This window comes from Equus przewalskii, chromosome 17 (assembly GCF_037783145.1).
Source record: "Equus przewalskii isolate Varuska chromosome 17, EquPr2, whole genome shotgun sequence".
NCBI lineage: Eukaryota > Metazoa > Chordata > Mammalia > Perissodactyla > Equidae > Equus > Equus przewalskii.
Window position 1 is genome coordinate 5,568,260 of NC_091847.1, and position 23,759 is coordinate 5,592,018.

A 23,759-nucleotide genomic window follows, 5' to 3' on the forward strand; every position below is an offset into this window, starting at 1 on the left:
GAAATGTTTGTACTATCCCTTCAATTTTCTGTAAACCAAAAGCTGCTCCAAAACTAGTTTATCAATTAACGAAAACTACCTTTACAGAGGAAAACCTTCTAATTTGTTTTGTGTTTGTTAAGGCATTGTTTTATACTATGAACTTAAAATATATTGTGGTTTTAAAAATGCATCTTTCCTTTGAGTTCTATAAAATGCATTATCTAAACTTTGATGAGGGAATTCTGTAACAGATTGCTTTCCACAAGAACTTTGCTGTGCCTTTCCTTGAAAAATGTTGTGGAATCATGGTGCTAAAGAAAGAGGAGAAAAGGGAGGGTGTGATAGATTTGTCTTGCTGCTGTAGTAGATTACCACAAACTCAATGGTTTAAAACAACACAAATGTATTACCTTACAATTCTGAAGGTCAAAAGTCTAAAGTGAGTCCTAATGCAGGGCTGAAAAGTCAAGGAATTGGCAGGGCTTCCTTATTCCCAGAGGCTCCAGGAAAGAATCTGTTGTCTTGCTTTTTCTGGCTTATAGAGGTAACTCACATTCCTTGGCTTGTAGCCGCTTCCTGCATCTTCAAATCACGTCACTCCAACTATGCTTCCATCATCACATTGCTTTTTTGACTCTGATCTGCCTGCTGACCTGTTATAAGGACCCATGTTATTACATTGGGTCAACCTGATAATCCAGTGTAATTCCCCCATAGCAAGATCTTTAATTCAATCACATTTGAAAACTTATTTTTTCTAAGTCTCTTTCTAGGCATTAGGGTGGATACATCTTTGGGGGTGCACTATTCCACCTATTAGAGGTGGCTAGATCAGAAGCTGAGTGCGGATGGTTTATCTGATTGAGGAATGGAAAAAGAGGGTCATGGGAGATAAGAGAATTAAAAGATCAGAAGAGAATCTTGAAAAATGGGAAAAGGAAAAGACAAATATGTGTCACTAAAGTCTAAGTACACACTTCACCTGGAGGGCTATTTTTAATGAAATATATTGTTAGGAGGATCTTTGTAGATATGCCATTTGAAATACACAAAATAAGGATTTTAGGTACCTCCATTGTGCTTCCCTTGCAATTGTAATAACTAATGTGGAAATTCATTTTCAACTGTAGTGTGTCATGCAGCTGTACAATTTGTGAAGGATTTGCAGAGGAGGGGACTAGATAATGTGCAAATGAGCAAAGCCTCATCCAATTTACATCCAATTTATGAACAGAAAATTTACATACTACTGAAAAACATTTAATGATGTAATTTTTCTCAGTTTCCCAAATAAAGAGATAATTATAATAAATACGATGTAAGTAAAGTTTCTATTCCAACACATAAGGGTTACCAGGGAGTTGATATTTAAAACAAACTATGTTGTTGTTTTGTGTCAAACAAGGAGTTTGATTGGAGAGACAAATCCAGGTTGGAATCATGCCTCTGCTACTGAGTAATAATTTAATCTGAGTCTCAATTTTCTCATCTAACATGTGGATATACTAATGTCTTCCTCATTAGCATTTTTGATAACAGATGGGATAACATATGAAAAGTATCTGAGATATAATTATATACAAGTCATTACTTAATGCACCTCTAGTGCCTCAGTAAATGGTAATCAGAGTTAGGTAAATACACACCATTCGTTCATCTATTAATCCATTATTGAATAGCTACAGGGTGTCAGGTACTGGGCTGGAGCTGGTGAAACCAAGAACATCTGGCATGAGAACAGAGCTAAGTCGTCCTTATTCATGCTGATCCCCTAGAACTTAGCTCAGTTCCTGCTACAAAATAGGTTACCAGTTAGTGTTTCTAGTTAATATATAGACGAACGACACACAGCTTGTTCAATCAAAATTTTCCTCCTCTTCTTATTAGGGTGAGGGAAATAAAATAAAATACAATAGGTGATTACAATAAAAATTACGTTTGTGTTTAAGAGATGCATTAAGAGCTTTGGGGAACCAGAGCAGGAATACTTACGGGGAGAAGACTTTCTGATTCCCTCCCAGGTAACAAAGTGGGAGAAGTACATTTCAGGGAACTGGAACATCATATGTGCAGAAAGAAGAGAACAGAGACATAATCTGGGAGGTTAGAGAGTTTTTAAAACATTTAGACTGGACACCAGAGCAAAGGGTGGAGTAGGCAGTTTCAAGTGTCCATCCCTCAGTCAAAAACCCAGACATAACCTGTAGAACTAACTTTGCCACAACTCTGGCAAATAAAAGTCTACAGGACCCAAGTAAATGCTGAATCAAGGAAAAGGCAGCTTTAAAATGGTAGGAAAGCTTTGTGACGTTTTTACTTGTCTTTGTCTTACCTCCGGTCAGGCTCACAGAGATCTTGAAGAGGGCAGGCCACATTCCCAATATGGGGCTCTGGTCTCTAGTTCTGGAGGGAGCAAAGAAGATCTTATTTGCAAAGAAAGAAGATTTTTCTTTTTCTATTCTAACCTGTCTGGCTACTACCTGAAGGACTGAAGCAGGGTGCTCATCTCTGTTTCACAAAACGCAGAACTCACCCAGGGCAGAAAAGCAGCAGGCATCCTCTGAAAATATGGCAAGGTAAATAAGCAACTCATAGCTTCCTGGGGCAAAAGATCATTATCTGGTTAAGGTACACAAGAGGATGCCAAAAGCCTGGGAGAAAAAGCTGGAGAGAGAGTTTCTTTGGAAAATTAGAGCATTCAAAAGCACCCAATTATACTGGGAATTTAAAAAACCATATGCAAGCTCAGGGCAGGATGCACTTTCAGAAAAGAACTGAGGACACCCTCAGTCTTCACCTCTGATTTCTAGGCTCAGTGCAAGCAGGAAGTGAAGGCTAAGGCAGAATTACCAACAGTCTGGCTAGGCATTGAAGGAATGCTCCAGCACCGAACAAATCTGTAAAGACTGGGAGAGGTTTTTTATTTGCTTTTTGTGTTTCCTTCTTTCTTTCCTATTTTTTTTTTCTCTTTCTCTGTTATTGTTTGTTTTTTGGCTTCTGGTGTTTAAGGAACTCTCTCAGAAAAGTAACAGACACTGCAGATATCATACACAATGAATACAGACTTAAAAAAAGAAGTTCGGAAAAGTCGCTAAACAAACACCCTACAGAAAGCAATAAAAACAAACCTTAAGGAGCGGGAAGAATCTGATTTCCAGAATAACTACATTACAATATCCAAAATGTCTCATTTTCAACAAAAGTTATGAAGCATGCAAAGAAACATAGAAGTAAGGCCCATTCACAGATTAAGAAAAATATCACTAAGGAAGTGCAGGCTTTGATATTACTAGACAAATCTTTTAAATTGTCTTCCAGATGCTCAAAGTGCTAAATGAAACCATGGACCAGTTGATTTTTGACAAGGATATAGAAACCTATGATAGGGAAAGAATAGTCTCTGTAACAAGTTGTGAATTTTTGGACAATTGGATAACCACATGCAAAAGGATGAAGCAGGACTTCTATCTCACACTACATACAAAAATCTACCAGACAATGCATCAATTACCCAAATGTAAGATGTGGAACCATAAAACTCAGGAAAAAAATAAAGATAAATCTTCAAGACCTAGGATTTGGAAATGGATCTTTACCTGTGACATGAAAAGTACAAGCAACAAGAGAAAAAATAAATTAGACATCATCCAAAATATAAACTTTTGTGCATCAAGGGACATTATCAAGAAAGCAAAAAAGCCATCTACAAAGTGGGAGAAAATATTGGAAAATCATATGTATGATAAGGATCTAGCATTCAGAATATATAAAGAATTCTTATAACTCAACAGCAAAAAATAACAAGTGACCAAATTATAAAATGGGCAATCCACTTGAATACACATTTCTCCAAAGAAGATACTCAAATAGCCAACAAGCATATGGAAAGATAGCTAACATCATTAGTCATCAGGAAAATGAAAATCAAAACCACAATGAGCTACCTTCTTACAACAGTAGGATGGTTATAATTTAAAAAAATAAAATAAAATAACAAATCTTGGTGCAAGCATGGGAAAGTATATCCCTCATCCACTGCTGGTGGGAATGTAAAATGTTTTAACCTCTGTGGAAAACAGTTTCTAGGTTCCTCAAAAAGTTAAACATAAAATTATCATATGACCCAACATATGTGCTCCTAGGTATATATTCTTAGGTATATTGAAAGAATTGAAAGCAGATACTTAAACAAATAGAGTTTATGTACATATTCATAGCAGAATTATTCATAATAGTCAAGTGGTGGAAATTGTTCAATATCCATCAATGGATGAATGGATAAACAAAATTTTGTGTATACAAACAATGAAATATTATACAGTCATAAAAGGGATGAGGTAAAATGAAATATTATACAGTCATAAAATGGATGAGGTAACAATACATGTTATGGCGAACTTCAAAAACTATGGCAAGTGAAAGAAGTCACACAAAAAATGTCACACATTGTGTAATTAGCCACCCCTGGTGATAGTGGTTAAGATTCAGTTCTTTCACTGCTGTGGTCTGGGTTTGTTTTGCAGTCAGGGAACCACACCATTCATATGTCAGTTGTCATAATGTGGTGTCTGCATGCTACTATGATGCTGGAAGCTATGCCACCAGTATTTCAAATATCAGCAGGGTCACCCACAGTGGACAGCTTTCAGCAGAGCTTCCAGACTAGGGCAGACTAGGAAGAAGGACCTGGCCACCCACTTTCAAAATAATTGCCATGAAAACCCTGTGAATAGTGGGGGAAGATTGTCTGATACAGCATCAGAAGGTGAAAGGATGGTGCTAAAAAGCTGGGCAGGGTTCTGCTCTGTGGCACACACAGTCACAATGAGTTGGAATCAACCTGATGGCACTAACAACAAATTATGTGACTCCACTTATATGAAGTATCCAGGAATGGGTAAATATGTAGAGATAGAATACAGATTGATAGTCGCCAGAGCCTGGGGAAAGGTGGGCATGAAGAGCAACTGTTTAATGGGAATGAGTTTCCTTTCCTGGTTGATGAAAATATTTTGGAACTAGATGGTATAGTAGTTATACAACATTGTGAATTTACTAAATGTCATTGAATTGTTCAATTTAAGGTGGTTAACTTTATGTTATATCAATTTCATTGCAAAAAAATACAAAAAAACCCTACTTTAGTACTGACAGAAGGGAATAAATTTATGGTTTTATAAAATCACAATGAGTGGCACAATTAAAATAATAAATAATTTAAAAAGATGTTTGATACCTACAGGGTAAATCGTGATGGATCTATAACAGATTATCTTTCCAGACTAAAACATTTTGAGGCAAGTCAGACTTTGACATCAGGTATGATAGTCCCAAGAAAGAATGAGAAAACACAGAAATGAATGAATACTTAACATTAATCTAGCATGGTATTTCTTATGTTCTTCTGTATTATCTGGGTATGTGATTATGTGTGAACATGGAGAAATCCTTACGACTGTGACAATATAATTGTTGTTGAGTTATGAGTATATAGAATAAAACAAAATGACTACATGTATTTCTCAAGAATATTTTAGTATTTATTTTAAAGGATACTCTCAAAGTGAAGTGCTAATAGATACCAACTCTCTCAAAAACCATCTTGTTCAAAAGATATATTTTCTGACAAGTCTAAATATCCAAATCCTAATAACTTACTTTCCTTTCCCCTGATCATATAGCGTAATATTCCCTGATTATATATTTATCTAGACCAGCACAGTCAAAAGAAATGCAATGTGGGTCAAAATTGTGAAACACATATGTAGGGTTTAAATGTTATGGTAGCCAAATTTTTAGAAAAATAAAAGAAGATGAGGTGCCACTAATTTTACTGATATATTTATTTAACCCAGTATATCTAAAATATTATTTCAACATATAATCAATGTAAAATATTAATGAGACATTTTACATAACCCTTTGATAGTAATTCTTTCAAATCAGATGTGTATTTTACACCATACCTAAATTGAGACTTTTGGCTAGTGGGTTTGGTATTGAGCACAGGTAGACCACTACAATAACATATACTAAAGTATGTTACTGTCATTATTCATAAACTTAAAAAGTCATCAAACTTTAGCTCATCTATTCAATATAAAACTATGCAGCTAACAGAAGCATCTATGAAGTGTTAAAATAACATGAAAAATACATAGCCTAAAGATTTTGGTAGAAAAAATTAAAAATTCAGGACAACTATAATCATGAAAACTAAATCCGTCCTCTTCTCCACCACTCTTTTCCTGCCTCCCTCCTTCCCTTCCCTCCTTACTTCCCTCTTTCCTTCCTGTTAGAAATAATTCACAAGTAACTGATATAAATTGCTCCTTAACCCCAGTGCCTTTTGTCTGTGGCAACACCCAAACTGCATTCGAAAGCACGCTTACATCGGTCTGCAAAATTATGTTCATATAATAAATGTTTGAAAGTGTTTATATCTTTATTCATCAGAATTGTTATAACAGTTTTTAACCTTCTGATTTCTTTTATACTTCATTTATTAAATTATATAGTTACTATTTACTGGTCAATTGCCCTTGATCATTTTGTTGTGCTAGGTCGTTCTTCAGGTGGAATATATAAGAGCTGACTCTAGGATGTATTCACTAATTCTACTTTTTTTCTAATTAAATACTTTTTTCTTTCTTTTTTTGTTTGCTACATATGTATTGATAGATATCTATTATTAATAGCTATTCTTTATTATCTAAATGTAGAGTGAGTAGGTTGAATTTTATTATTTCTAAAAATAATAAAAGTAGTTAAGGCTATGAATGTGCCTCTGAGCTTAGCTTTAAGTAATATATATGTATGTTAGATATATATATAATACATTGTTGCATATATTATATATTACATTCTAGGAGAGGAAGACATTTCCTCTACCCACTCTGGGTCCTTCCAGCTGCACCATGAATTAAACTCACATGAAACAGAATAAGAGAAGAAAATTAAACAAAACTTTATAACATGTATGCATAGGAGAGACCCAGAAAAACTGAGAAACTCACCAAAATGGTAGAAGTTCTCCCCTTAAATACCATCCTCAGCTAAAGACAAAGGAGGATGTTAGGGGTCGGGGCAGTCAGTTATGGGAGGCTACCAGAAAGTACAGTAAACAAGAGTAAGGTTATTATGCAGGTTTAAGTCCCTGCTTTTGGCACTGATAAGAGTTTCCAGAGATAAGGTCATATCCACTTCTTCCTGGTACAGAGAGGGAGACACATTTACAGATGGAGATTTCCTTTACAAATGTAAATGTCTCTTAAAGGGTAACTTCTACTTATCAGAGTTTCTCCCCTATTTTCAGCTTTTAAAAGTAACCACCCCAAAATAATCCTCATTCCAAAGAGATGTATCTTGGGGTGGCCAATTCCAGTCCCTTACAAAATATTATATTTAATATGTTATGTATTATATATTATGTATCATTCTTTTCTTTTTTGCTAAGTACTATATTACTGAATATTCAAGTTTTCTGTAACCCCTTACAAAGTAGATATTTATACATGCACAGCTCATGCATTCTAGCAGAAAGAAGCAGACAATAAAATAATAAATAAGTAGTGGAACAGGATAGACAGTGATAAGCATTGTAGAAAAGAAAAAAATAAAACAAATAGAGAAATTAGAGATGTGTAGGGGCACTGCTTGCTTGCTGTAATAATTAGAGTGGTTATGTCAAGTCTCATTTAGAAGTTTAAAGTTAAGTATAACAATTAAAGGAAGCAAGGGAATTATCTAAATAGTTGTACGACAGAAGAGTGTTTCAGGCAGGGCAAACATCACAGAAGAGGCTGGTGCATTCAAGGAGGAGCCAGAAAACCAGGAGCTGGAGCATTAGGGAGAGTAGGAAGGAGAATCATAGGAGAGAAGATCAGAGAGGAAATGGGGCTAGGTCTTGTAAGAACTCGAAGTCTTTGTAATAGCACTGGTTTTTATACTGTGAAATGAGGACAAATATCAGGGGTTGTGCATAAAGGTAAAATGAACTGACTTTTTTTTTCTGCTGTGTTGGGAATATACTCTTAGAATAGAAATTAGGTGTATTAATAGTTATATACAATAATCCTGGTGGGAGGTGATGATGACTCAGACCAAGGCTTAAGGAATGAGACAAAAAGAAGTGTTTGGATTCTAGGTCTGCTTTAAAGGTAGAAATGGTCACGAAATACGGCCTGTATTATTCTGACTTTTCAAAATTAATAAGCAGTTACTTGAAGGATAGCATGCAGTAAAAGTTCTATAGACACTTGAAAAATTTGAATGTTTACTGATAAGATATGAAATTTTAAAATTTCCATTATTTTAATATTATTATTATACACTCTGCAACCATATTTAAATTTTGTCTACTAGGTTAGTCATAAACTAAATGTTATATATTAAACATTGCTACTGTGTGACAATCTTGTTGATTTCTTCTTGTATTTCAACACATTTTTGCTTTGTGAATTTGGATACTACGTTGACACAAAATGATTTAAGAGTTATATTTTCTTTGAGGTTTCTAGCTTTTATCAATATAAATTGAACTTCTTTCAATGCTTTAAGAAATCCTACTATCTGCTATGAACATTTTCATTCCTGTTTTGAGGATTTTGCTGTTCAGCTTCATTTGATATATTTACCCATTCTTTATTTTTAATATTTCTTATTTTAGGTATACAACTAGCAAGAAGCAATAGAGTATCTTGCTCAAATGGTTCCTAGATGCGCTTCCTTCGCAACAAATCTGAGTAATGGAAATGTTTAATAACCATGCCCATGACTACTTGGGCTATAAAAAACTTCAACTCTAGGAACTCTACTTTGCACCAAGTGGACAACCACACCATGTATCATGACTAATATAAAATATTTGTTTACACTTTAGAAAAGAACAGCGTGAAAAATCAAGTTCAATACCTCCCCCACAAAAATTGGTTGCAATGTTTATATGGTTACAGTATTCCTCAAATGAAGGAATATTTAAATTCTATCCACAAATGGATTTTCATTCTGGTTTAAACTTGAGACAATGTTTCAAAAAAGTGACATTAGTGTATCTTGCTAGAGGAATTCCACTCTGCCCATATGACTTGTGCCTTTTGTTGTATCTCAGATAAACTGAATCTACTTGACTCTGATCACAGATAATGTCCACTTTATTTTGATTGTCTTGATATCCTTAACACATCTATACTATTAGAATTTTCCATGAAAGAATTATATTCCGTCACCTTGATTAAATCATACTTGGACATGGACTTTGCTTTTGTTAATAAAAATGAATACAGATAATATATGCCACTTCTAAGCAGAAGCTTTAAGTTCCATTGCATAGGCACAGCATTGCACATTTCTTCTTTTACCATATTAATCTATCCCAGTTTATGGCAGTTGTATTAGCTTACATCCCAGAATGTCCAACCATGATGGACACGTGATATGAGAAAGAAATAAATGTATTGTTATATGCCATGGAGATTTTATTTTTGTTTTGTTTCATTTTGTCGTGGAACTTTGGCACAAACTAGTGAAGCCAATACAGAAATCAGTACCAGAGAAGCCAGCTTCCACTGTAATAAGAATGAAGCAAAATATGTAACTCTTGCTTAAAGCTCAGGAATTGTACACTGAAAAATCTATTCTCAGAGACTAGAAAAAAGACATCTCACATTATGTGTTGGCAAAATATTTGTGTATCACTAGCAGCCTTGAGGAAACCACTTAATTTACTATATAAGTATGTGGCTTTTGGTGAAGTGCTGGGGAAATTATTGACATGACTTGGATGCTATTAGCTGAATTTGATATTATTTTCCAAGAAATAGAAGAACTCAGGAAAAAATTGACACACAGTTATGCAGAAGTTAAAGGGAACACAGAACCCGGACCAGTAGATTTGGAAGGTTAACTGATTTTCATTTACAATTGGCAAAAGATAAAAGTAGGAATACTTTTAAGTAGCAAAGTATTACTAAAATACACTTTATGTAAAGGATAAAATCAAGTGTATTGCAGTCACAATCACTGTTTAAATATCTGAAATGATTAATAAGTGAAAAAATATCACTCAGAGAAAAAAACTACAATGTGGCTATCCCACAGAATCTTGATATGTTCAATGTGCCTGTAATTAAACATGGATTAAGAGGCATGTCTGGAAAATAATTATCAGTAGAATAGTTGTCACATGAAACTGATGGGAAGGAATGAAATAGACAGAAGATGAACTAACTTTTTGAGAACCTTACCTGCTCAATGAACTACAAATCTGAATCAAAAGACACAATGACAGTTTAAGACACCAAATGATTGTTAAGTCACCAACTTTCTTATGGAGAAGTAGTCTGAAAAAGCTTAGTATCCTCCCATTCCTCAATGCCCTCTTCAGATGGGCCAAGAAGGATAACAGAAAAAGAAGGTCCTCAGAGGCAGCAAATCCAAGACCCATGAAGTACAATGGGCTGGAGAGAAGAACTGAGGCTTAATCAAGACGCGAGGCATCTCTAGTGACTCCTTAACATCTCCTTACTAAGATTTCATAAATACTACGGACCAATGATTTCATGTAGCTCACTTTCTTTATTTTAATAATGACCGAGGTGAATATAATTAGACCACCTCTATTTTGCCACTCTATGTTGAATGAGTGAGGATATAAAGTGGGGAATCACATCTGACCAAGCTCATGGGATCCTGGACTCTGAGCCTGACCCTGTGATTGGATGATACTGTTGAATGTTTTCCCTTGGGAAAAGGGGGTGAGCAAAATTTTCTTGTGGAAGGTGAATATATGTGATAAAGATGGAAAGTTTTAAATTTATTACAAATTTCAAGGACTCCTTGCTCCTCTCTAAAGGTAGATTTTAACTGTTAACATCACTCTTATCATGTGTCTTTCTTTAAGCCCATGAGAGCCATTAAGAGCCACTCTGTGGTATCCTGTGCCATCATAATAGTAAGTTCCAGAGAGGGGTTGTTTCATTAGCCTGGGTTTCAAAATGAAGACAAACTATGATGGAGATGTGTCATGAGAAATAAATAAACCTTTGTTTTTGCAAACCAATGAAATTTGGGGACTATTGGTAATCAGAGAATAATGAGGTAAAAGCTAACTGAGACAAGCCCACCACAGATTCCAATTCACTTGACCTACCCCAGGTAAAAGTTAATCTTAAGAAAATATCTTTGAGATTTCTACTCAAAGAGGGATGAAATAAATTATCCTTGTTTCCATTCTCTCTCTTTAAATATTCTAAAAAATAGGAAATCTAATAAAATAAAAAAATGCTAAATGAAGCAATCCATGTCTAAAACCCCAAACTACATATTACCTTACAAGTAAGTACTACTTTTCCAAACTCAATTCACTGACTATTTAACTGACAGGCAAGATTTGAGTATGTTCACAGGCTAGGAGAAATGGGAACAGCTTCACTGGATATGATGGAATATCTCAAGAGATATGGAAATGGTGGAGAAATAACACAGTGATGTCATGTTTGATTGCCTGTGACCTAGCATCTTAGTTGAGGGAGAATGTCGAGGAAAGACCTGAGGGAAGAAGCAGACGCTGATACTCAGAATGAAGTGTAGAGACTCTGGAATTTAATATCACAGGGAAAAAAGTCACACTATAATAAATACAGTGGCTAGTATATGGAGAGACATAGTGAAAATAAAAAATAGTAAAGATATAAAATTAATGTTAGAGAAATTAAAGATATGAAAGACAGAGAAAGGAGATTTAAAATGCAATTAGTGTATTTGATAAAGAGAAGAAAGATAACTGAAGAAAAATACATATCTAATTTACTCATTTCTAAATGAGGGAATCTGTTTACTGGCTCATGGAACATTCTATGTATCAAGGGAGAAGTAGATTCAGAAGAATGAGCACCATAACTTGGTGTAGTCAAACATCTAGGCATCCCAGCAGTAAAAGCAAGTCAGAAGGAAATCGTGCTACCATTGGATATCCATGCATTTATACTCTATGTTTAAGGCATAAGTCATGATGATGGTTTCATGGCGTATTCTTATCTCCAAACTCATCAAATTGTATGGGATTGATATGTACAGCTTTTTGTATGTCAATTATACTTCAATAAATTTATTTAAAGATGATACAATGGAGGAATTTTCACAAAGTTCTGAGGAAAAATAATCAAGGGATTCTCTAATATTATCTCTAAACAGGTTGTCACTTTAATATCAAGATTACAAACAAACTTGTACAGCCATTTAAAATTTCAAGGAACTACTCCAAGAAGATCCCTACTTGTGAAAAAAATAAAAACTCAACTTGACTAGTAAATTAGTAACTTTAAAATGGGAAGTACTGTTAAAAATGATTGGTAATGAGTGTTTACTTCCATTAAATGAGTAACTAACAATGCTACATCATGGATTATAAAATGTAGGAATATAGAACAGAACGTAAAATGGATAGATTTTAATAATATAAAAATAATAGTTTATATAAGAAAAATCTAGATATAAAGTAGAAGAAGACAGAGGGAATACATATATGCTCATTTGTTTGACTTAATAACAAAGAGCCAGTGGATATTCTACATGGATAAAACATGTTTTTTAAAATTAGCATGAACTTTAAAAATATTTAATTTTTTTAATTTTAGAAGAATTTCTTTACGTGACTTTGCCTTGAAATAGGGAAATATCTATCTAAAGTTCAGTATTTCAGTTTTCTTTCAGTTTTGTTCTTAAGTTAAATTCAAATAAGATTAAAGATATGCTTTATCTGAATAACATACATACTATAATCCTGGTTTTTAAATACTTATTCTCTGCCTTTAAAATTTAAATTTCTCTCTCTCTCTGCTCCCCTTTTACACACTCTCCTTCATTGTTTCCATTTGTATATACAAGAAATATGTTCAAGAAATGTAGGAAATGGTTATTTCTGTGGTAGTAATTTGAGTGATTTTTTTTATTTTTCTTCCTTTACTTTTCTGTATTTCATAACTGTTTTCCTTTTGTTTTAGTCTTCTATAATGAATATATATCACTTAAAAGTTAAATTATACTTCTAAAATCAATTGATTGCTTTTGTAAGAAGTGAAACAGCAAGATTCTTCACAACTCCTCAGGACTGTGCACTGACCATGCTTCTTGTCCTGAATGGCCTTCCAGTTAGCAGAGGTTCATTACACGCCCCCTTGGGACCTCATATTCCTCATCTGTACAATAAATGGCTTGGAATAAGTAATTTCTGAACTACCTTAGGGTTCTGTGCTCTGTGGTTCTAACTAGATTCCCAATGACTTGGAGAATTAAATTGTGGCTAAAGCAATAAATAAAAAATGTACTTTTGAAATTATGGAAGACAAAAATGAAGCTTAAATAAAATTTTCTGGCCACATTCCAAAATTTATATTATTATATTGATTGAGAGAACATATGAATTGGACTTTAATCAGTGCATGGTGAACACTAAATTGACCTTGGACTTATGGCTAGTACTGAAGTGCGGGTCTTCATCAATTTGATTCAGCAGGCAGGGAAGAGCCAAATGGAGAAGTGATGATTGTGCCTGAAGGCTGGAATTTATTACATTTTCAGTAAAAACAATTTTTGAAGTAGGAGGATGGTTTTCCTCTGAATTGTTTCATTAAAATTTGATCAGAGAGAAGAATGTTTCTATTTAACTCCAGAAAATGTAATTTCAGCTTCTACCCACAAAGAAAAGTTTCGACAGTGTTGTTCATACTTGTGGAGAGCACTAGTTTGAATTATCTTTCCTTGTGAAGTGCTATTTCAAAACCAAAGCTATCAGGAATAATACAACATATTCTCCAAACATATTTGTCCTAGAAAAACTACCTACTTATGGTAAATTATAGTCCATTAATAATATCTTCCTGCATGCCGCTTCTTGTAGATGTTCTTGAATATTTGGTTGAACTAAACAGCAATTGTGCTTAGTGTTGCACTCTTCATTGGTTAAGAAATGTCATTTTCCAGTTAATCCTTCTTGTCCATTAAATATTTAGGCTCTCCTACCATGAGACTAGAGGCACAACTTCCTTGTTTACTTGTATTTGGGAGAGGTGATTTGGCTGTGGTTTGGTGTTCAGTTCTCTTGCAACAAAAATAGTCTAACCTACTTAATCTTGACATTTTTTTTAAAGCAGACTTTCTTTTAAAATATGAAAGGACTTCCAATACAAGTTTGTGCACAATACCATTTCTACCAACAAAACATCATGGAGAGCAAGATTAATACTATTTTTAAAAGAACAGGAGAGAATTCTAGTGTTGGAACAATTATCAGGACAAGTGCGTATTTCTCTCTAAACTATATCTCACACAGGTTAGCAACAAGTCACAGTGTGTTTAAAAAATAAATTTTAAAAATAAAACACTCTTTAGTTATGGAAATAATATTAAAAATTCCATTAAAAAACACTTTCTGTTAGATTTTTTTTTTAAATCTGAAATGGACAAAGCTAAAGCTGATGATTTGTGTTTTGAAATTTAAAACTCCTTGAGCCAAATGATCTTTCTGTAAGCCAAACACACACATACACACACACACACACAGACAAACCCACCAACACATGAAAAATGGATGTATGGTAGGCAGAATATTGGCTCCCATTTTACTCACTCCCTAGTGTTACTTACATGATTATATTACATTATGGCAAAAAGATTATCTGAGTGAATCTAGTATAATCACATGAGCCTTAAAAAGAGGAAGTAAAGATGAAATCAGAGAAATCCAAAATTCAAGACTGCTGGCTTTGAAGACGGATGGGGCTACCATGAGCCAAGGGATGTGGGCAGCATTTACAAGCTTAGAACCACACTAGACTAATAGCCAGCAAGGAAACAGAATCTCAGTGTTACAACTACATGGAACCGAATTGAACCTGAATGAAACTGGAAGAGATTTTCCCTCAGAACCTCCAGGTAAGAACTTGAAATGGCCTACATCTTGATCTCAACCTGTGAGATCCTAACAGAGAATCCAACTGAGCCATACTGTGCCTGGATTTCTGACCTACAGTGATTGTGGAATAACAAGCATTTGTTGGTTTGTGGTCATATGTTTGTGGTAATTTGTTACACAGCAATAGAAAATGAACACAAGGGCAAGCAGCTATCTAATAAATAGAAGGACATCTTGTCTTTGAAATGAATCTGAGTAGAGGATGGTGTCAAGATGGCAGCATAGTAGGACTCTGAACTCATCTCCACGCATGGACACAATAAATTTACAACTACTCTTTGAACAATTACCCCTGAGAGAGAACTGAAAATGGGATAAAAAGAATTCCCACAATGAGGAACAGTGCTAACTGAGGTGGAAGAGGCATAAGTTCCTTTCTGGAGAGAAAAACCTTCCCCTAAGCCATGGTGCTTCTCAGCCAAGCAACCTAAGTTAGGGAACGTTCCCTGGAGGAGAAGGGAACGAGAGCAGGGGAGCTTATCACTCTAAGCAGCTTTTGGACTCAACACAACTGAGACATATGTCATAGCATATGGCTTTGCTGGCTATTAACTACAACAATAAATACCCCCAGAAAGCTATCGGACATGAGGGGGACAAAAGCCAACTCTTAAAAGACTGATGCAAATATTCAATCATTTTGGAAAGCAACCTAAACTCACCAGGAAGAAAGATTCACAGTCCTTTGGTGAAAAGAGACTCACTTGATAGGCTCTGGTTGCATCTTGGTGACAGGAGAGATCTCGCCAGGCCTGAGACTTTGGAGGCAGCCATTATTGTGACCTAGTGGAGGTGTGCTGACACAGATGCTGGTAGACACCATTGGAGTTCTTCCCCTGGCCTGTTAGCCCAGGGTCTGCCCTGCCCACTAGAGCACCAATTTAATCCAGTTCAGCCAGGCCAGGCAGCCTGCCCTAGGGACTGGTGTTACCCAACAGCAAGCCCTTGGGTAACTTGTGGGCCTGCATAGGTGGGATGCCTGGAACCTCTGCAACCAGGTGAATGGGTCCACCTCTGCAGGGCAGGGCATGTGGAAGGAGCAGGGAGAGTGTGTGGGGTATTGTTGTAGTGTATAGGGTCTCTGCAATGGGGTGACAATCTGCTTCAGTGGGTTGGAGCGTGTGAACAGGGTAGGACTGTGTTGATGTGGTGTGTGACCCTGGGGGCAGTGGGGCTTGTCAGCTGCAAAATATTTGTGCTTCTCAAACAACCACATAGGGGATCGGTCCCACCCCCCAAAGCTTGAAACAATTGGATGCTTCTAGGACTGGGGCCAATCTGGCTCAGTGCCTTGTTGAGAGAGCTGAAAATAGCCTTACAGGTAGGAGGCATACACCAATTTTAAGCCCCTGAGCCTAGCATCCAGCCATGCTGGGGGCCTACTCACTTAACAGAAAACATGCAACAGGAATGTGCTATGAGTCTTTGCAGCCAACAGGCTGGGGTCCCCCATGCCTGATAAACTGACTAAAAGGCCTATAGCAGCCACATGCAGCTGAGAATTACAACAGGCTGTCCAAGGGGACAGCTTAGTCTACCCAGGCAACTACAGCAAGAGTAACCCTGCCACAGCAGAAAGACACATGTATTCGAAACAGGAGACACTCCTGGAACATTTGGAACTGGTGATGAGAGGGAAGCACACTGCTGGGCCTCATAAGTCATTTGTTACATAAAGCCAACTCTCAAAGATTGGGAGATGTATCTGGCCTACGTAATACACAGACATAAGCACAAAGAAAGAGACAAAATGAGGAAGCAAAAGAATACCTTCTAAGTAAGGGAATAGGACAAAATCCCAGAAAAATAATTAAATGAAACAGAGATTAAAAAATATAGATGACAAAGAGTACAAACTAAGAGTCATGAGGCTGCTCATTGATCTTGGGAGAAGAATGGATGAACTCAGTGAGAACTTCAACAAAGAATTGCAAAATATATAAAAGAACCAATTAGAAATGAATAATACAATACCAGAAATGGAAAATTCCCTAGAGGGACTCAACAGCAGAATAGATGATACTAAAGAATGGATCAGCAAATTGGATGAGAGACTAGAGGAAATCACCCAAGCTCAACAGATAAAAGACAAAAGAATTAAAAAGAGCGAGAACAGTCTAAGGGAGCTATGGGACAATTTCAAGTACACTAAAATTTCTATTAGAAAGGTCCCAGGAGAAGAGGGAGACAAAGGGGCTTGTCTCAAAGAAATCTGCTTGAAGAAATAACAGCTAAAAACTTTCCTAACCTAAGGAAGGCGACAGACATCCAAGTACAGGAAGAACAGAGAGCAGCAAACAAGATAAACCCAAAGAGGCCCACACCAAGACACATTATAAAAAATGTAAAGAATTAAAGATGAAGGGAGAATCCTAAAAGCTGTAAGAGAAAGGCAACATGTTGCATACAAAGGAAACCCCATAAGGCTATCAGCTGACTTCTCAGCAGAAAGCTTACAGACTAGAAGGGAGTGGCCCAATATATTTAAAGTGCTGGAAGGAAAAAAAATCAGTTGCATTTCTATATACTAACAACAAAGTAGCAGAAAGAGAAATGAAGAATAGAATCCAATTTCCAATTGCAACAAAAGGAATAAAATACTTAGGAATAAACTTAACCAAAGAGGTGAGGGGTCTGTACACTGAAAACTATAAAACGTTGTTGAAAGAAATTGAAGGAAACAGAAAGAAATGGAAAGATATTCTGCGCTCTTAGATTGGAAGAATTAACACAGTTAAAATGCCCATACTTCCTAAAGAAATCTTTGATTCAATGCAATCCCTATCAAAGCTCCAACAACATTTTTCACAGAAATAGAACAAAGAATCCTAAAATTTATATGGAACAAGAAAAGACCCTGAATAGTCAAAGGAATCCTGAGAAAAAGAACAAAGCTGGAGGTATCACACTCCCTGATTTCAAAATGTACTACAAAGCTATAGTAAGAAAAACAACATGGTACTGCCACAAGAACGGACACACAGAACTATGGAACAGAATCGAGAGTCCAGAGATAAACCCATACATCTATGGACAGCTAATATTCGACAGTGGAGCCAAGAACATATAATGGAGAAAGGGAAGTCTCTTCAATAAATGGTGTTGGGAAAATTTGACAGTCACACGCAATAGAATGAAAGTAGACCCTTATCTCATACCATACACAAAAATTAAATCAAAATGGATTAAGACCTGAAACCACGAAACTTCTAGAAGAAAACATAGGCAGTATACTCTTTGACTTTGGTCTTAGCAGCATATTTTCAAGTATTGTGTCTGGCTAGGCAAGGGAAACGATATAAAAAGTGAACAAATAGATCTACATCAAACTAAAAAGCTTATGCACAGCAAAGGACACCACCAACAAAATAAAATGACAATGTAACAATTGGGAGAAGATATTTGTAAACCATATATATGATAAGGGGTTAATATCCAAAATATATAAGGAACTCATACAACTCAACAACAACAAAACTAAAAACCAAATTCAAAAGTGGGCAAAAGATCTGAACAAATATTTCTCCAAAGAAGATATACAGGTGGCCAACAGGCACACAAAAAGATATTCAACATCCTTAGCTATCAGGGAATGCAAACAAAAACTACAATGAGATATCACCTCATCCCTGTCAGAATGGCTATAATTAACAAGACAGGAAATAACAAGTGTTGGAGAGGATGTGAAGAAAAGAGAAACCTCATACACTGCTGGTGGGAGTGAAAACTGGCACAGCCAGTATGGAAAACAATTTGGAGATTCATCAAAAAATTAAGACTAGAACTACCATATGATGCAGCTATCCCACTGCTGGGTATTTATCCAAAGAACATGAAAACACGAATGTGTAAAGGTACATGCACCCCTATGTTCACTCCAGCATTATTCACAATAGCCAAGAATTGGAAGTAACCTAGGTGCCCATCAAGGGATGAATGGAAAAAGAAGATGTGGTCTATATATACACAATGGAATACTGCTCAGCCATAGAAAATGATCAAATTTTGCCATTTGTGACAACGTGGATGGACCTTGAGGGTATTATGCTAAGTCAAATAAGTCAGAGAGAGAAAGTCAAATACTGTATGATCTCACTCATAAATTGTAGATAAAAACAACAACAAAGAAACATAGAAACAGAGAGTGGACTGGTGGTTACCACAGGGGAAGGGGGAGGGAGGAGGGCGAAAGGGCTGACTGGGCACATGTATATGGTGATGAATTGTAATTAGTCTTTGGGTGGTGAACATGATGTAATCTACACAGAAATCAAATATAATGATGTACATCCAAAATTTCCGTAATGTTTTTAACCAATGGTCCTGCAAAAAAAATTAATAAAATTCTTTAAACAAAGAAAAAACAAATGAGAAAAAAAAGAAACTGAGTAGTGTCACCCTAGGGACTTTAAACTTATTAGCAGCTTCCCAGTGCCCAAAAGATGATTTAGTACTTTTTAAGTAAAATAAACACACTAACTTTTTTCACATGCACTAGACTCTACTGGAAAGTGACCTTTGATGGTGGGGGAGTTACAGGATTACAGAAAGAGTAAAAAGCAAAGGGGAAAAAAAAAAGAAAGAAGTACGGGATATGTAGAGTCCATTTGCATAACACTCTCAAAAGCACAAAACTATAGACTTGGAGAATATTTTAGTGGTCGCCAGAGGATCGCCTGACAGAATTGGAGGGGGGGATGTGCAGATATAAAGGGGTAGCATGAAAAGTTCCTTTATGGCTATGGAATAGTTCTGTATCTTGATTTTAGTGGTTGTTGCACAAATTTATATGTGGTGAAAAATTTCATAGAACTAAACACACAGACACACAAATGGATTCATATAAATAATGGTGAAAAAGGAATAAAGTCTGTAGTCTAGTTGCATTGCACCAATATCAATTTCATGGTTTTTGTATTGAACTATATTTAAATAAGATGTTCCCCACTGGGGAAGTTAAGCGAAGGGTTAGACTCCATGTATTATTCAAATGGGCTCTGTGTATTATTTTCGTAGTTTCTATGAATCTGTAAGCATTTCAAAAGTAAAAGCAACAAAACAAAAATGAAACAGCCCATTAAAATGTAGACATATCCATCCTTAAGTGAATCTTTGAAATAAGATGAATTCCAAAGTTGGCCCCATCTCAAAGTTGCTATTCAACAATAAATTGAACTCCCATGCCAGAACCCATTAGTTGACTAAATACTTTGAGATGTTTGAATTTTATTACTTAATTTAATCCTTGTACCAACAATCAGATGTGGTTACCAATACTTTCAGATTACAGATGAGATATCTGAACCTCAGAGAGTGAAATAGGTTGTCCAGAAGGACAGGTTCACCTTGAACCCCAGGCAATGGACCAAGGACCCTCCCTTGACAAATCATTGCTACTCCAGAGAGCAAGAGAGAAAAAGTAAGGATAATGTAGGGGAACTGGGGCATATGTAGATTCTTAGAATCCCAGGGCTTTGGTAATTATACAGATAACTTTGCCTCTTTCTTCAGAATAGAGAGGAGGAAAAACAAGACATTTATCAGAAGTTCATTGGTCCCCCATAAACTTTTTATGCAGTTGGGCTTAGGTGAAAATATTTTGGCCTGACTTTAGAAGACTGCCTTTATTCATAGAAATGTCCAACTAGCTCTTAGTAACTTTTGTATTTATTACTTATTGATTTAAAAATTGTGCTCATAAGTTTTCTAAAGACTAACCAGATCTACCTGGAATTTTATTTAGGAATTCTATAATATTCAGATTCATTGATCGAAGCAATTTTCAAGCAGAGTCTTCTGACATGATCTCCATTAAGTTTTCCATATATTTTTCCCCAATGAAGATAAGTCTGCAGGCCAGGGATCGGGTTTGTAGTCTCAACTAATGGAAGAGACTTACCTAACACAGAGCAGGCGCTTAAAGTTTGGAAATAAATGAATGGTGAGGAAATTCCCTCCCCACTCCTAAATACATGAGACTTTATCTAAACATTGCCGTTAGTCAAAAATCTGACAGAGAATTAAGAGTGCAACCTATTACAACAGTTTTGAAAATAATATATACATATATTACCAAATACATGTCTAAAGGGGGAACAACGGAATTGGACATTTAATTTACTTACCCCAAATTTCAGGACGTGCTTTAAAAAAAGAGAAGAAATAGAGAAGAAAAGAATGAGACAAAAAGGGAATTTTGCAAAGTTGTGAAAGAGAAAACATCCTTTTACTCAGAATCGAGAATTCTATTCTATAATTTTCTAGAGTGAGTTGACCCACAATGAACAACAAAAGAGGCCATTAAAACAAATATTTACATTTGGAACTGGTTGCTTCTAAAATAGGTTGATATATTTGGATGCATGAATATTTTTAAGAAAGATAATATAAATTAAGGGATGATAGCTACATAAAGTATTAGTAGGGGGAGCCAAAGATACTTTGGAGTTATTTCCATCAGTTTTTGAATTTGACGTCATGGAATTTAACGCAACTTTCCCTAAGCTGCCTTTTTTTTTTTTTTCTGAGACAGAACATTTGGCCTCTTTTAAGAAAAGGGCAGTACTAGCAACCTCCTTTATAGAAGGCAGAGAAATCTTAAGGAGATGGAGTCAGTTCAGACACCAAAAGAGTGGCTCACAGTCTGTTGAGATGAATGGCATGAGAGAAACTGGAGACCAAAACAAGGGTTAGAAAGACACCTGCAAGACAAGTGCCTGTGCAGCCTGCAGTGTTGGCGTGAGCAGATTTCTTGGAGTAGGGAAGGCGGTGATGATGTTCCAAAGAGACCAATGTAGGAGGTTAAATGATAAGACGTGCATATTCAACCATTTTTACTTTCAACCTTGGTAATTTCACATCATTCAACCTATAGTACAAAACAGGCCAACAAAAAGGTTTGAACTTCCAAAAAATTCTTCTTCAGGCATAGTCTGTGTAATATGCATGAAATGTTGAATGTCCTGACTTTCTCAGGGGAGATCAGGCACCATTCACCAGTTCTCATTAAATCCTTTTTCTCCTGATTCCCATCTTCAATTTTCCTTTCATTAATTTTTTCCATTATGTCCAGTCATGCCCAATTTTATGTGAATATATGTGCACTAGTCTTTAAAAATAATCTTTGAGTTTTTATTTTAGAAGAAGACTATTTGATTATAACACTTGAGAAAACACAAGCTTTGTACTCATATCCAATCGGCAGATTCATATTAATGTTTAAAGCCTATTCATCATAAAAACGTTTTTATTTTTAGTATGCTAAAGTTTAATTATTAATTAAAATTTCAGGAGCATATATCTTGGGAAACTGAAACTCAAGAGGCCTCATGAAACGTAAGTGATTTGATGTAAATGCGAAAATGGAACAAGAGCTCAGACATAATTTATCACTGTCACAACTAATCATTGGGATTGTTAAATGAGTAACAAGAAAATCAATCATTTTATTTACATATATCAAAATAGTAGCAATGTTGATAAGTGTAGAAACATGTTTTTATTGCTCCCTCCCATCTTTTTTAAAAATAGCCCTCTGCTTATCTCACTGCTTCCAGCTATTATGCCATTTCTCTCCTTCCCTTTCAGCAAATTTTCTTTGAGGACATGTCCATATGAACTGCCTCCAGTTTTATTCCTGCATTCTCTGTTGAACCATCCTCAGTCAGGCAATCATCTCCAGTATTTCGCCAAAACTGCTCCTGTCAAGATGCCCATGACTTCCATATTGCTAACTTCAGTGTTTAGTTCTGTCAGCAGTGTTTGAAATTATCCATCATTCTCTCCCCTCTTGAAACACTTTCTTTCCTTGATTTCCAGGTTTCCAAAATGTGCTGGTCCTTCCCACTCCCCTGCCAATATTTGGCAGCATCTTTTCAGTTTCTTCCTCATCTCTGATAATTAAATGTTGGAATGAAGACTTAATCCTGGTATCTTTCCCCTCTTCTATCTACACTTACCTCTTGATGATTTTATGGCTTTAAATACAATGTATATGATCATGTTTTCTGGATGTATATCTTCAATCTAGGGTTGTCCCTTGACGTCCAGACCCTCTGTCTAAATTCTCACTCAATGTATCTATAGAACACGTCTAAAACTGAGGTCCTGCTGTCTCCTCTCCCCCAAATATACCCTTCCTACAGACTTTTGCATGTCATTTAACTGTAACTCAATCTTTATGCTCAAGATGGAAAGCTTGTAGTCAGTTCTGACTCCAATTTCTTTCACACTCCACCTCCAAATTAATAAATTTTGTCAAGTTTAACTTCAAAATAGGTATTGAATGTAGTAACTTCTCATGACTTCCACTGCTATCTCTGTCGTCCAAGGAACCATAATGTATATGGTTTACTGTAAACATCTATTTGCTGATCTCTCACCTTTCACTTTTCCCTTCACCAGTCTATTTTCAACACAACATCCACATATAGTTTGTTAAAATATAAATCAGTTATGTTGCTTCTCAACTCAAAATCTTCAGTGATTCCTCCTCCTTTTTGGAATCAAATCTAACATCTTGACTGGGACGAGCAAGGCCCCATAGGATATATCTTCTTTCATTTTCCATGACCTCTTGACTAATTGCTTACTTCTCTCGCTCTGTTACCTGACTCCAACCACACTAGCCTGTCACTTTTCTGTAAAGAGGCCAGGCGACTCCTACACTGGGATCTTTCTCCTTAGTCATTTTTCACGTGGAATCTTCATATCTCACCCCAGATAGCATCATGGCTATCTTCTTCACTTCCTTCAGAGTATTTCTCAAATATAGACTATTTCTCACCTTAAAAGTGAGACACCCCCA

General features: G+C 35.8%; 1 long non-coding RNA gene across 1 annotated transcript in view; it reads right to left on the minus strand.

Annotated features, from left to right (window-relative positions):
* Nucleotides 1–503: 503 nt before the first annotated feature.
* Nucleotides 504–23,759, minus strand: part of LOC139076690 (uncharacterized) — a 36,347-nt gene continuing 13,091 nt past the window's right edge. The window contains exons 2-3 of the long non-coding RNA XR_011528578.1: nucleotides 2,315–2,385; nucleotides 504–635 (exon numbers count right to left, since the gene is read on the minus strand). This is a non-coding gene — a long non-coding RNA (uncharacterized lncRNA). The remainder of the gene's footprint in view (nucleotides 636–2,314; nucleotides 2,386–23,759) is intronic.